Source organism: Epinephelus moara, chromosome 1 (assembly GCF_006386435.1).
Source record: "Epinephelus moara isolate mb chromosome 1, YSFRI_EMoa_1.0, whole genome shotgun sequence".
Lineage (NCBI taxonomy): Eukaryota > Metazoa > Chordata > Actinopteri > Perciformes > Serranidae > Epinephelus > Epinephelus moara.
Genome location: NC_065506.1, coordinates 29273712 through 29288680, shown reverse-complemented (window position 1 = coordinate 29288680; position 14969 = coordinate 29273712). Strand labels below are relative to the sequence as shown.

The following is a 14969-nucleotide window of genomic DNA, read 5'->3' as shown; positions in this document are numbered from 1 at the left end:
AACAAAATGGACCCACAAATAGAAGGCACATCCTCAATGTCTGCTTTTTGACAGTGCTGAAGTGTTATATGATCCTTCCTGCTGATACTGTAACCCATGAGGTGAGTAATGGCAATAGAAAGATGGCCTATATAACAGCACCACAGAACAAAGAGGAAGGTTTGGCCGTGCAATAAAAAAGGTACCTGCTGAGTCTGGTCTTTGATGTGTTACTGAGGTTTCTGGGGTGTTACATTTTTTCATCAGCCTTCACCAGAACACATAACAGCATGGCAGCATAGATGGATGCTGCACATCAGTCTCTGCTTGACTGGCTATATCCTCACACAACCTTACCATCTTTCCCCCAGTCAGAAGGTTAATGCTAATGTGCTGTCCGAGGTTCGGAGAGTCATTTGTTATGGAGGCGCACCCAGATGTCATAGCAGTTAGATCAAATGAAACTTGAATGCCATTGCTCTACAATAATTTAAAAGCACAAGTCAGTGTTGCAATGAAACCTGCAACAACCACCCGTCACATTCAGGTGGAGTCGTTCAATGTTTGAATCTGTCTTAAAGAAACTGAACTGGAACTCAATCAAACGCAACACACTCATTCAGTAACATCTAATCTTGTGTGTGGAGTTTTTGCATATTAAAGCATATTTGCCAGAAAACTGATGATTTTGACAAGAATATGAGGGGAATGAAAAAAAAATTCAACAAAGAGGATACAGGAAATCTGTCCTACATCATGCTGCTACTGAAATAAAAGATAGATCCAGGTTGGATCTCTTAAAACGTAAACCTACAGTGAAATCAAATAACCATGGTATATTTACAACTGAGTATTCTAACGGTGCAGAACAGATAAAGGGAATAATAAAACCCTGGCATATACTTGAATCTGATTCTGAACTCAGCTGTGTATTCAAAGTACAACCACTCATGGTATATTAAAGAGGTAAAAAAATTAAAGAGACCATCTCGTTCACTTATATTTGCCTTCCCTGCAATCAGTACCAGCTCAAGGTATTTTAGCACATATATGTGACGGCATTGTGATTATACTTAGCATTGTAATAGTTTCAAACATCCTCATACAGGTAAAGAGATCCCTGTAAAATGAATTACCACATGGTCCACTAAATCTGTTATTTACTTGAATACTTGCCCTTGTGGTAAGTCGTATGCTGAAAGACCAGTTGAGTACTGAAAACTGGTATTGCTTAACATAGAAGTACAATTAGATGTTAAAACATGAAGAATCCAGTAGCAGCACATTTTGTTGAATTTAATCACCCTGTTTCCTCTCTGAGATATATTAGGATTTAGAAGGTAACCCTCCCACCAAGAGCAGGTAATTTGGATGTGTTACTTTCCAGGAGAGAACACTATTGATCCACCGTCTGAGAACCCTGTCTCCATGGGTTAAATATATCAGTGGATATATAGTTCAAGTTGTTCATGATGTTCATTTAGAGCTGATGACTTAACTTTTGCTATCTCTCTATTAGTAATTCACTTAATACTTCTGTATTGTAACATTTTTGAATATGTATGTGTATGAAAAATGTATGTTAAACTGAAATGTGATAGGATATGCAGTGGCTGTTGTCACTTGTTTTGATGACTTGTGATTGGCTGTAGCTTCTGACACTGTTTGGTTTAAAGGTCATGATTTGCTGAGGGTCTTGCTCTACCTAATGGTGTGGCATGATGATCTAACCACTGTCAGCGGGTGTCACTGTGTGTATGTGACTGTGTGATTTGCTCAGCCTAAAGGTGAAGCATGATCATCTAATCGTTAGCAGCTGTGTGACAAAGGTGTGGCCTATATAACAGGTCAGTGTAGCTGTGTCTCAATATGATTGTTGATGTTGAAGAAGGCACAAAGGCCGCAACGTCATCAAAATATAAGATATGCATATGGAGCCACAGTGTGCGTCACTTGTTTTCTATAATCAAAACTGCACAATTGAAACTTTGCATTGCAACACAAACAAACAAATAACTTCTGATGCTGAATGCATCTACGACAAATTTTTACTGATCCTTGCTGTGAAACTCTAATCTACAGGGTCAAAATCTATGTGTATCGTTCATCAAGATTTAGGTTTAAGGCACTCTTAGGCCCCGATCACACAGAAAGTAGTCTGAGTGGGCGGAAGTTTGCTGCAGAGATCAGCCTCTCATGGGGCGGAACGAGCCACCCGCTGAAGTCCCGCCCTACCACCTCCGGTTGTGTAGCAGTTTTCAACCGTTTTCAACACGTCCTTTACTAACTTTTGCGGTGTTTGATCTTGCGGGGATGTAGCCATTTTTCTGCCATGGTTTGCGTCCTGTAGGTGATATTTTTGTGGGCGTGTTACACCAAAACCTGTTTCCCCCCGGCAATATTTTTGCAAGCGCACCGTTGCTGTGGCACCGCCCAGAACGATTGTGATTGGTTGAAAGAAGTACAAGCAGCCGGGGCGTTTTTTTCTCCAATCTCACAGTGAGAGTCGGCCCAGCCAGACCTTTCTTTTCTTGAGAAAGGTCTGGTGAGCGATACTACACAGAAAGTGTTTTGCAGATTGCAAAATGTGAGGTGCACCGAACCGCCTTTCTTAAAAAATTGAATGCCACTAGTGAAAAAAAACTCTTGCTGCACCTTTTTATGGTTTCCAGGCAACCACCCCATCACATCCTTACACTAACCTTCCCATGGAATGAATCTATCATTATGTATGTATTTATTTTTCACAGCAATAAGTATCTAGTTCCTAAAATGTTGAGGCAGAGGGTCCCTGCTGTAGCTCTGGTTGAGGGTGAGAGGCTGTCAGTAAACAATTTGTTGGGCACAGGGAAACAGAGATCTGTGTGGGCACATGAGACCCTAATAAAGAGGGTGGATCACAGGGAGAACCACCAGTTGGTCCTGGAGCTTTGCCTCCATGATGGCTGTTTCCAGGCATATTTTAAGATGACTCAGGGGCAGTTTGACAACCTGCTGTCTATCGTTGGGCCGTATAGCTCTGGGTATCCAGCAACAGCTACCATCAGTTTCTCCTCTATTGTTTACCAACTGTAAACCTGTTGTCATGACCACCACAGAAGGCCCGCCTCTCAAATCGATTGGACAAGGGGAAAAGAGATGACGTAGGGCGCTTTTCCGCTTTGAGTTGAAGTTTTTTCAGTTGGAGGAGTCTAGAGCGCTCCAGCAAAAATGCCAGGCACCCAGAGCACAGAAACGTGAGGCGTGTCACAATGCAAAAAACCTGTGCAAAAAGCTTCATTCTCATTTAAAACAATTACAAAAGGCCGCCACCAGCTGCTCAAACGCCTTCTGTGTGATTGGGGCCATACGCAGTATCAAGCATATACCATATTTTTTATATCAACATTAAAATCAATCAACACTTTTTAAAGTGACTGGGTTGCTAGTGGTGCTGATCTCACTGAGAATCACTGAGGATCAAGTGTGCTGAAAATCATCAAAATATATGAGCCCCTATGGTTTACGGAAAACGTTATTGAATTAAATGTTTTTGTAGGGCTGTGCCCAAATGAGTATTATGTCAGTCAAATTAGATTTAGCTATTCAATACAGATATTCAGCTATCCACTCTTTTTTCTCCATACAGATTTTGAGAGTTTGAACAGGGTAATATAATGAACAAGCCAAGTTAGTCACTCTGCAGCTAAATCTGGGGACCGAAAGAGCCCCAGAGGTACACTGCACACTGACTGACAATCAAAATAAAAAGTGCTCAAGAATCTCAGTTGACTGATGATTTGAATCTTCAACTTTCAGGGGGCAGCCCCGCTGTTTTCTTCGTGATACCCTTTTATATTTCCATCTGTGTGTTCCCCTCTCTCCCTGCTCCTCCCTGAGCAACTCTCACACTGTCAATAAAACAACCATCTGCTTGCTCTCCATCAGCTTTATCACACAAATGATAAACAATCATCTGTGCTGTCAATCAACAAACATGTCTGGCTATAGAAATAATGGCCCGGAGGCTGCTGCTCCGAAACAATTCAAGTTTCTGCCTGATTTACATTCGCCATGCTTGAATAACAACAGCACCCCGCATTGTATATGGAAATACATTTACCTCTGGACCTATAGACAACATTGTTTCTTTGAATAGCAGCAATCCCTCACTGTTGAGAGGAGAAATTCGCCAGATGTGAATTTGTCTGCGCATCCCATCAATGACAGCAGCAGGTGAGGCTCTCTGTACATCTAAATGCTAATGTCATGCTGCTCCTCAAACAAATGCGGTAGCTAATGAGCAGGCTTGGTGAATGCATCTCAGGCTCAAGTAATGACATAAGTGACAGCATACTGAGGGAGAGGGGTCCTGTTATGACTCACAACGCAGCAGGAGGGCTGGTGAAATGGGTATATTAAGGTCATGCATGAATACACTAGCAGTAACCCACGTACAGTACACACATATCCTTATAAACTAACATACCAACCATTTGCAAAGGCTAGCTCCTCTGAAACTCCAGGTTTTCTAATGAGATCATATACATATCAAATACCTACATCTTTCTCTTTTGTTTGCATAAATCTCAAAATGTTACAACATAAAAAGGTAAACTCTGGAGGAAGACTGAACCTTGTCTAACATGACAAATGTTGACATCTACCTTATGCTTCCTGTGAAGTGGATACAAATATGTTCATGAACACTGACATTACAAGTTTGCAAAATACATGCTGGGAACTCTAACAAAGTACACATCTAATACAGCACAAATACAGTGCAGCTTTGAAAACACTTTTACAGGCAAACTACAACATGCACCATTGATTAAAATGACTGTAAAATTAAACTGTAAGGATCAAGGGTAAACGTGTCACTGAAAGGACTAAAGCCTGCTCGGTCTGTTCTGAGCAGTTTTGTGGTCGTTAGTGAGCACAGAAATGGCTGTTGGGTGACAGGAGGCCGATGTGAAAAACACATTAAGATCCTGTGATTGTACTTCAGACTCTCTATAACATGTTGCTATAAATGCAAAAGTGTGCATCTATGGGCGTCATGTTCATGTCAACAACACCTGGCACACCTCCTGCAGCTTGCCCTCTCAGTACTGGCATGTCCTCTCTGTATCTATAAGATCTATTTTGGTAGATACATTCTGGCTCGGTGCCCTGGACTGCTGCTTGCAGCTTTATGGTTTATATTTTTCATGTTCCTGCGCCCTGTTGTCTTGTAGCACTAAAGTCATAGATAAATATTAGGGTTGGGCTCCATTTTGGAGCTCGATCCATACTGATGAAAAAGTCAAGATACGGTAAGCTATGAAGCTCAGTATTCTTTTATTGAATCTTTTATCTTTTCTTGCTCTTGCTCTAAAAGGGACACTCCACAATTTCTACATGTACTGATTTGTTTATTTGTTACGAGGAGTGTTACTCAGCCTGTAGAGACAGTTAGTCTGGAAGGGGCTTTCTACAGTCTGAGGAAATAAACCAGATGATGTTATCAGACAATAAACTCCACTCTAAAGAGAGGACAGTGGCATATTTAATTAACATGTCATATCTGATGCTATTCATCTTGTTACGGAACTGTAGGTACTTTCACAGCCAACTAAATGTCATCACAGATATCAACCTAACATTTGAACTGTAGTCATTTATAACTTTAGTTACCTACAAATGTTCAAAGCTGAACCTAACTACAGTCAGATGTTTAAATTATACTGAGCCAGATCACAGAGGACAGAAGTGTGAAGGGAAAGCAGACTGATTCAGGCAGAATCAGTTAACGAATAATGCTGTTTCAATGCTTCTCTCTCTCTCCCTCTCCGTCTCTCTCTGGGTGTCGCCTCAGAGCGATTCTTTGGTGCTACCCATGATTAATGCAGCTATGAATGGGTTTCTCTTTCACCAAGCACTGTGGGAGAAGGGCTTCTTTTGCTCTTTCTTTCTCTCACTTTCTTTCTTTCTTAGCCATTTTGCTTTCCTCCCAATGTGACCTGATTTAGTCACAGAGTGTGAAACTGATTTCGACTCATTTACATGCTAATGCCATAAAGAGAGGTGAAATGATGTGTACGCATCACCTCATTGATTCTAGGGGACACCACTGCACTTGGAAAAAATGATCTGCAGTTTCAACTATAATATTCACAGACTCATTATTCATAAATTCAAGTAGAGAATAGCATGAAGGAACACGTTCTTCGTGTAATACCGTGAAGTACCACTCCATATTTCCATGTTGACATAATGAAATACACTACTGTTCAAAAGTTTGGAATAACCTGTTATACTGATGTTTTTCTTTTTTCCTTTAGTAATAGCTATCTTAAAAATGGTAGTTTTGGCCCCAAAAAGAAGAAGAATTAAATAATTAAATCTTCCATTCAGTCAATATTCTGTCAGTGTTGCATGTCAGGGCAGTATTGTTGTGATTAGTCCACTAGTTGAATAAATGTCACCACCCTCGCTAGTCTGCACTAGAAATACTAGTCCGGTAAACGTACTGTTAGTATTATACCCAGAGGAAAACTGGAGGTTTTTTGTATCGGCATGTGAGACTGAGGCTTCGTTTCCGCTTACTGGTGTCTGTAGATCGATAAATATACAGATGATGCCTCTAGTGTCCAACGCAAGGAAGTGCATTCCTTTACCGATGGATAGAAACCTGATAGAAATGACCTGTAGCCATGGGGGAAAGCCTAATTTTGTCAATTTTTCGTCGAACAGTAGTTTGGAATATGCGCTTAGAACATTAATGGGACACAAACAGAACCAAAATTGCATGGCAACATATAAGTGAAGATGTTGGCCTGCAAGATGTATGGACAGCTGAACAAGTCGTTATGACAATCTGCATGTATATAATGTACTGTATAATCATATTTTAGTGGAATAACATTACTCAGATTCACAATGTGTTAAAACTAGATTCTTTTTAATCATACAAACTTACTTGAAAATCAACACAGGCGACTAAATTGAAGAAAATAGCCTGTTAGCTAGTTGGCAGTCTGTTAGCTAAGCTAGCACGCCGTCATATGGTCTCTCTGAAATCTACCAAAAAAGTTACATTTCTTGAATGTACCGAAATATTACGGGAAGGCGAAGTTTCACAGGTACATCGGATATCAAAAAGGTTAAACTTCAAAAATTGAACTTTTGTGGTGGATTTCGGAGAGACTGTGTGACAGTGTGCTAGCTTAGCTAACAAGCTGCTAAATTCAGTTGCCTATGTTGATCATCAAGTGAGTTTGTCTGATTAAAAATGACTTGTATATCTAGTTTTAACACATTGTGAATCTGAGTAATGTTATTCTGCTAAAATATGGTTATACGTTATATACAGTAAGATTGTCATTACGGCTCGTTCAGCCATTCATATGTCTTTTTAATTAAATATTTCACAAAACATGCTTTGTGTCTGACAGGCTGACATCTTAATTTTTTTGTTGCCCTGCAATATTGGCCCATTTTTGTCATGGTAATGTTCCAAGCGCATATTTGAAACTACTGGATGGCATAAACGGACAAAACTACCCTCTCCCCCATGACTACAGGTAGTTTCTATCAGATTTCTATCCATCTGTGAAGCAATGCACTTCCTTGCGTTAGACATTAGAGGTGTCATCTGTATATTTACAGATCTACAGACACCAGTCACATACGTAAGTGGAAACGAGGCATGACTAACGGCTCTGATCATCATCGGCTCTCCTTCTCTCTTTAATACACACACAAACACGCATGTTGGGCTCTAAATATTTTAGTAGCCCATTCTTCTTTGGAATCTCTACAGACTAGTGGTCAGATTGAAAAGGTTTAAACTGTGATCTAGTTTCAATAGTGCTTACCCTTGACTAACTTGTTTCTGCTGTTAAGTTCAAAGAATAGCTTTGCTGACGCAACACACCTGTTATTACCAGCTCTTTACAGGCATTACCGTGCTGAGCTTCTACTTACTCTATTCGTGTTTAACAGGTACCTTTGTCTCATTTTGCCCTTTCAGCTGTCAGTCTGGTTGAACCATTGTACAGCGTTTTGCTCTCCATGTACAAAACTCTTCATGCAAAATAACATTTATTTGTAAAAAGGTCTTTCTACATCCTAAAAGCAAGAAAGACCCTTCATAACGTGGAGTGGTCCTCTCAGCCATCTGACCACAGCCAATCAAGCTTTTGTGGCAGACAATTCCAAACATTTAAACAGTATATTATGTAGCTGGTTTATAATAGAGGTAAAATGGGGGGCTGCAAAGTGGATAAAAAGTACAGCTTAAAAGATGTGTGCTAGTGGCATTTATCTTAATCAACATATTTTATATGCCTTAATTCCCTGTGTGCCTCAGCAGGTCACTTTAGACACAATATAACTGGACAAAGCCACTGCTCAGCAAAGCAGGTCACAGTGTGGGAAACATGGTGATGTATAAATATGCAGGTAAATATTCAAGGTGCATTTTATCATCATGCTTAAGCAGATAACAACAAAAATATTATATAAGGCAACAGCTGGGAATGAACCTTCAGTAGTTCCTGCTTGCAAAGGCATGCTTACACATTACTAATATTGAAGCAACTGTCTTTTTTAAAGGATTACTCTGAATTTTATTCCCTTTGATGAAAAAAAAAAAAAGATTTCTGAGAAGACAAAGGTGTCAAGTTTGATATATTTTTGCATCCCATTTCTGTCACCAGCAGCAGTCACAAAAAAGAGCACCTATAAAAAGAGTTTTGATTGTGCAACGTACTGCGTGTGTACAAACAATGGGGTATTTATGGCCGCAGTGACGATATTACTATGTTTATTTAGGAGGACAGTCAGGAGAGATTTAGTACACTACCTGTGTGTTTTAAGGACATCTAGCTAGAGGCAATGTGACCTTGGCCGTCACAGCATTGTGTCTTTTTGAACACTCGGTAAAGTGTAAACGACACATCCTGCTGGTCTGCAACATCTCTCCCAGACCTCTTCATGCCTTAACTCGTCGCTGCTTCGATATTGATTACTTGAAGGTGCAGGTCGTTGATGTGTTGGAGAGTGTCGAGGGAGTTAAGACAAGTGTTTGATGAATTCTAGGAATGACTTCTCAAACTTTAATGGATTTTACAGCAGGACCAGAGGAGCAGGGCGGAGAGTCGTTACGGACAATGAGAGGGGAATATCGAAAGAAAAATAACACGGCATAGCGAAGGCAGCTTCTGTGGAAGTTATCCTGCAGCTTCATCACCCACACAGAGGAGATAATCTTTTCCTTTTTCTTTGAAAAGAAAGTATGTTAAAAGTGACTTTGCACTCTTTACACCAGTTGAAGCATCAGTTCAAAGACTCCCATTCTGAGAACTGTCACAAACAATGAAATGACAAACTTTGAAACGGTGCCTCCTTCACCATGCCTGACACAGAGTGTGACCTTGATTCCTGCATGTTTCCTTTCCCTGGTAGTGCAGCGCAATAGTAGCACAATATGCCCTGGGCCAAGGGTCAGCAAGAATAACGCTTAGCCTCTCAAAGAGCGATCAAGCCACTTCAGATCGATAGTAACCAGTGGATGAAAGCTATAGGTGATAGCTCTGTCTCAGAATCAAAGCAGTCTAGTGTGGTTTCAGAAGAAAGCATGACAGAGGCAGAAACACAGATCACACTTTCAAGGAAAAACTGAAATCGAATAAGACAGTGCTGTCAAAACAACTTGAGTAACACTGATATGGCTGTCATATTCATGTGTGTGATACTAGAACAATGTCAAAAGCTGGACAACAAGGGCTGACCCAACTCCTTCAGGATTTTCATGCTTTATTTACAGACAACTGACTGTAAATATTGTAGAGTCTGGCCTTTTGTGTGGTTATAACATGGCAGTCCATTAGATGTCACTTAGAGACACAACTTTAAAAAGCAGTATCTTTGTCAGATTGCTAAAGCTTACAAAAATATGATTCAATCCAGCATCACATTCATATATTGTGGCATCAGAGCTGGGTATCGGTACTTGATACCTTTAAGGTATCGACTGAAATAACTTGGTACCAAGTAGTATCAAGACATCTCCAGTCAAACAATACCTGCATTCGATCCTTTTTGCACCAAGGGTCTGATCCTGGAGCGTCCTCTCCTTGCCGGCTCAGCAGACTTTCTCTTACAGCCATCTCCAGAGTTGCTAACGTCCCAGTGATGGTCAGCTCAACATCTGCCCGGTAAGCATGAGCTACACAGCTGCAGCAGCAGCAGCTAACATCCAACGTCATGCCGTTAAATAATCCCAACGAACCTTCAACATCAAAACGGCTTGACTCTGTCATTAAACCCAGAGATGAAAAGTGTGATGCTAACAGTTAGCCCTGTCACTGTGTGTGTGTAGCAGGGCGAACTCTCACAACCACCCCCTGTGCGAAGCTAACACCCAGCAGCTTCAGTGTCTTCAATCACTAGATGTCACAACCTAAATTCAGCAAAATCTCTAAAGCAAACACACCATTCAATTCACATCATGGGTATTGAATGAAGTGCTCTACTGGTATTCGTATCATTCCAAAGGTACTGGTATCAGCACTGGTATCGTGACTTTAAACAATACCCATCCCTATGTGCCATGATCACTGGATACAGATTTGAATACAAAAGGTCAACTTTGTGGATAAATGCCGAATACATAATGTGGATATTTCTAAGGAGCAACATCATCATCTGAAATGTGATAGTGAGTCAGTTATCCCTGCAGCTCTGACTAAGTTTTGATGCTGTAATCAAGCCCACGTGCGAACCAGAAAACTATGCCTTCTCGTGACGAACAGTGAACCATGATTAGTCTCTGAACCCTGAAGAAAAAGTAAAAGCAAAACAGCTCCTGGCCAAGCTGGAAACCAAAAACATTAAAGTCCTTACAGTGCAAATAGAAAAGCCAGCAAAGCAGTGCAGGGGGGAAGATGAGGAACCAAAGTACACACTCTGTCGATCTATTAGGTTACAGTGCTATTTCAGATTACTTTATGAAACACAACCAGTCGGGATAGAAACGTTCAGCATTTTTCCAATCAGCGCATGGAGAGCTGGAATGCTTCTGTCAGCTTTTAATTCTTCCTCGCTATTGACCACTTCAGCTGGCCGTAACAAAGTTTTTGCCTCTGAATTAAGCTTGACATGGCTGACTGCAACATAAAGCGACAAAGCACTTAAACAGCACATGCTGCGCTGCTGCCAAGGCTGCACAATCTCTAAAACTGTGTATCATAAAAGTAGAAAATATTAATATTTCTTTCTATCTGCATCTGGATCTAGATCTGAGCCAACAAAGACAGGGTGATCAGATGTCTGGGGGAGAATCCTGTATGGGAATATGACACCTTTGTATGAGAAGGAAATGCACATGAAATGAAAGTGAGTCAGACACATGACCACTCAGTTAGAAATCATTTATGTGATTCATATGTATCAGATTTCTCTAATATTGCACAGCTCAGGCTGCATAGCGTGTGAAGCTGAGCAGCAGAGAGGCTGACTGTAGTGATGATGTCATCTGGAGATAAATCCTCCACAGACGGTGAATAATGGAGCAACTCATGGGACAATATGACAGCAGCCATAGTGGTCTTACTGGAACAGAGGAGTATTTTCTGATTTATTGCTATGCACCCTACGCTCACATAAAAACAACCGTATATGGGTCTGCTGGCACGTGAGACCAAGTGAGAAATGTTGCCTGATGACATCATATATTTAAATATTGATGCACTGATTTCCACCTAATGGAGACAGTTAGTTACGTTTGTAGATACCGACTCTACAGTCTAAAATAGTGCTGAAGCAATGAGTCGATGTTCAGCGACAGAATATTGATGGAAAACAATTTTGATGGCTGGTTTCTGCATTTTAAATGTGAGGATTTGCTGTTTCTTTTCTTTCTTATATGACTGTAATTAAACATCTTTGGATTTTTGAGTGTTTGTGTGATTAAAAAGCATTTTAACAATAGTCTTGGGCTCTGAGAAATGACGATAGGCTTTTTTCGGCAATTTGCTCATACTTGATACAGTAAAAAATAAGAAAAACATCCATCAGATGCATCTCTACAGTACCCAGAAATCAAAACAGCATAACGTGGTCAGTTCCAGTTAAAAATTATGTTCACCTAAATTAATTTCCAGCAGATTAACCTACAACAAGCGCTAGGTGTTATTTATGCCTACCCCCCTCATCTGTAATTCCCCAGCATGTCTCTGTTTGCTAGTTAACACAGAGCAGCAGTATGGTTCACGGCCCGTCCTCTTCAAGCTCCAACAGGAATTTGCTGGCTAAATTGCTTGCACAAAGCTTTTCTACAGCAATACAGTTGTCTGTAACAATGCTGCAGCACCACTTATCTCACAAAAGCCTCTTCATAAATCATCGTTTCAATTGCCTTTTTGGATTTCCAACAGTTTTATGCAACACAAAAATCAACACCCACCCTGTAACCTTGTCTATAGGTTTTATTATCATGGAATATTTTGTTTTTGCCAAAGGGCACAATAGACTGTTACTGTACCTCCGCCCACATCAATGCTATGAACAGAGAACGTAAATCTTTGGTATGTGAAATCCATAGCTTAGAGAGCAAAGCTTTTAAGAAGATATTATACATATTATATAATAATAACCGATTTCCCTGTGGCACTGCCATCCATGACGCTGGGGTGGCTAAAGGAATATTTTCATGTAGCCGAGCCTCATAACAACTGCTTTTAGATTAATTGTCTTGTTGGCTAATAACTTCATCACACATTTCCAAATAGTTATTATCTTTCATAATTTGTGCAGCAAGGCTGGAAGCTGTTGCCCTATTCTCTCTCCTCCCCCAGAGTCCAATTTAGTATCCTCTGGTTGCAGCATGAATACGATCCCAGCAGGCTGCAGGGAGGCTGTTTGTCCTTCAGTGCAGGTGCAACACAGACAACTATCCCAGGCTATACGGAGATGTGGAAACAAAGCAGGGGAACCGGTGAGCTCAGACCTCGAGGAAAAAGATGGAAAATGAAAACTTTGCATTCCCACTTTCAACATCACGAGTCAATATGCTGCATGCCTCCTCCAAGGCCTTGTAGGTTTCTACCATGGCTCTCCAGGGGCCCCTCACTTTTTCTAATAGCCATGCATTACTCTACTTTACAACAGCGGTCATCACCCTCTTCCTCAGCTGCAGCACAGCCATTGTTCTCTACGCCTCACACCCCCTTTTTCCATCTTTATTCCGTACCACTGTTAACTTCTTTGTTTGCATCACTTTAACGGACATTTTTTACACATTTTATCAGCTTTCCTCTTGTTGTCATGAAGCATCTAGTCATTACACACATATTCAGATAAGTAAATCAGTTATGAAAGATAAGATGTGAGTGATTGTGTCTTTTTCCTTAGCTACATGGTTTGTGATTTCAAATGTTTTTAATCACAGAGGTTCTCCACCACAATCTCAGCAACCTACTATCCAAATGTTCACCTCCAATTTCATTTTAATGGAATAGAATTTTTATCACATTGAATCATTTGAAATACAGTCAAGTACTGAATGGAAGTCTTAAAGTAAAACCTATAAGGCTTGCACCTAATGCAGCTTGTACTGTGTGGTATATTCCACTGTGCCTTCAACTCCTGGGACAACGTTGCTGTTGTGTTAGAAACCAACAGGGCTTGTCCTGTAAACATCAGACAGCCCGAAGTTATCACAAAAGTGGACGATGGCTGCTGAAATGCATTCTGCACGCCTGGGTGAGGACAGAAAGCTAAGGACATAAAATTGCAAAGCAGACATTGCGAGCCTGTCCCCTGCTCCCTCTGAACAATGAACAGCCAGACACTACGCCTGTCAGCAATGCCCTCCCCTGTGGCCAGGACTGGCACAGAGTGGTACACAGCAGGCACTTAAGGATACACAAGTCCTCCACCAAACACCCAAAATACCTACAAGCATTATGCATTTAGCTCTTAAACAACTTGTATTAGATGCAGGAGTGCAGGAGGAGACGCAGCAGTGTACTCTACCTCACACTGTTTTCAACTTTGAGCAGCAAGGATGGGAGGAACTGGAGCACTTTAAGTGTAAGCCAAGTGTGGAGTAGTAGGGTGTATATTAAGAAATATGAGCGGATATCAGGGTTGGATTTGCCATTTCCACAAAGAGAAGTCAGAGTAGCCTGCACATGCCTGGGGTGCCGTTTAATAAAATGATGCAGGAAAGGAATTGGACCATTAAGGACATCTAAAAATTAATGACCTTCCGCATCTCATGAGACACTAAAGGCCTATAGCAATATAACTACAATCGATCATTTTAGGCGTAGACTGGGCTGCGCATGGATGAATCACCCATAACTGTAGCGTTAGGTGCGAACAGACGCGCAAACACCTCCAGTATTTAAACTTGAGTGGCCCCAGATATACATATTCCCTGAATTATACGCCTGACTTTTAAAACAAGGAACCGTGAAAGCTCACCGCCCTGTTGTTAACACTGATGCTGAGGACACATCCACAGGCTGAGGCAGATCAGCATCCATCCACCGCTCCTCCTGGATGCCTTGGAGGAAGATTACTACTACAGCCTCCCTGACGGAGCATCGATGTTTATTCATTTAAATAACGTCTTACCTGGAGAATGTCATATGCTGATCAAGTCACCTCCGTTTGGGATTTGTGAGGGATGGTGCTGGCTGGTCGCGCATCACTCAGTGTGTGTCTCACCGACAGAAAGCGTACGGTGCACAGTGCCTGACAGCGGCGCCCCGGAACGAGCATAAGATAAAACGAGCCCACTGCAGTTGTCTGGTCGGTGAATACACCGCCTGCACGAGAGCCAGCTACCCCACCCGAGCAGCACGAGCTCGACCGTTAGTAGACAAAGAGTAATCCGTTACTCGGCCACTAACGTGATGGGAAATATGACAGAGTCCCATCGGCTGTATTAACAAATAAAAAAACAAAGTCGATATTAAAACAGTGCTGTTGTGCATTTTGTTGTTTGCTGCACTCAC

At 41.2% G+C, this 14969-nt stretch overlaps 1 protein-coding gene across 2 annotated transcripts in view; it reads right to left on the bottom strand.

Moving 5' to 3' along the window:
- The window catches only part of apba2b (amyloid beta (A4) precursor protein-binding, family A, member 2b), a 96010-nt gene extending 81302 nt beyond the window's left edge, over positions 1-14708 (bottom strand). For both annotated transcript variants that reach the window (XM_050048069.1, XM_050048085.1), the window contains exon 1: positions 14587-14708. The gene's annotated coding sequence lies outside the window, so the exon portion shown is untranslated. The remainder of the gene's footprint in view (positions 1-14586) is intronic.
- Between the last annotated feature and the right edge of the window lie 261 nt (positions 14709-14969).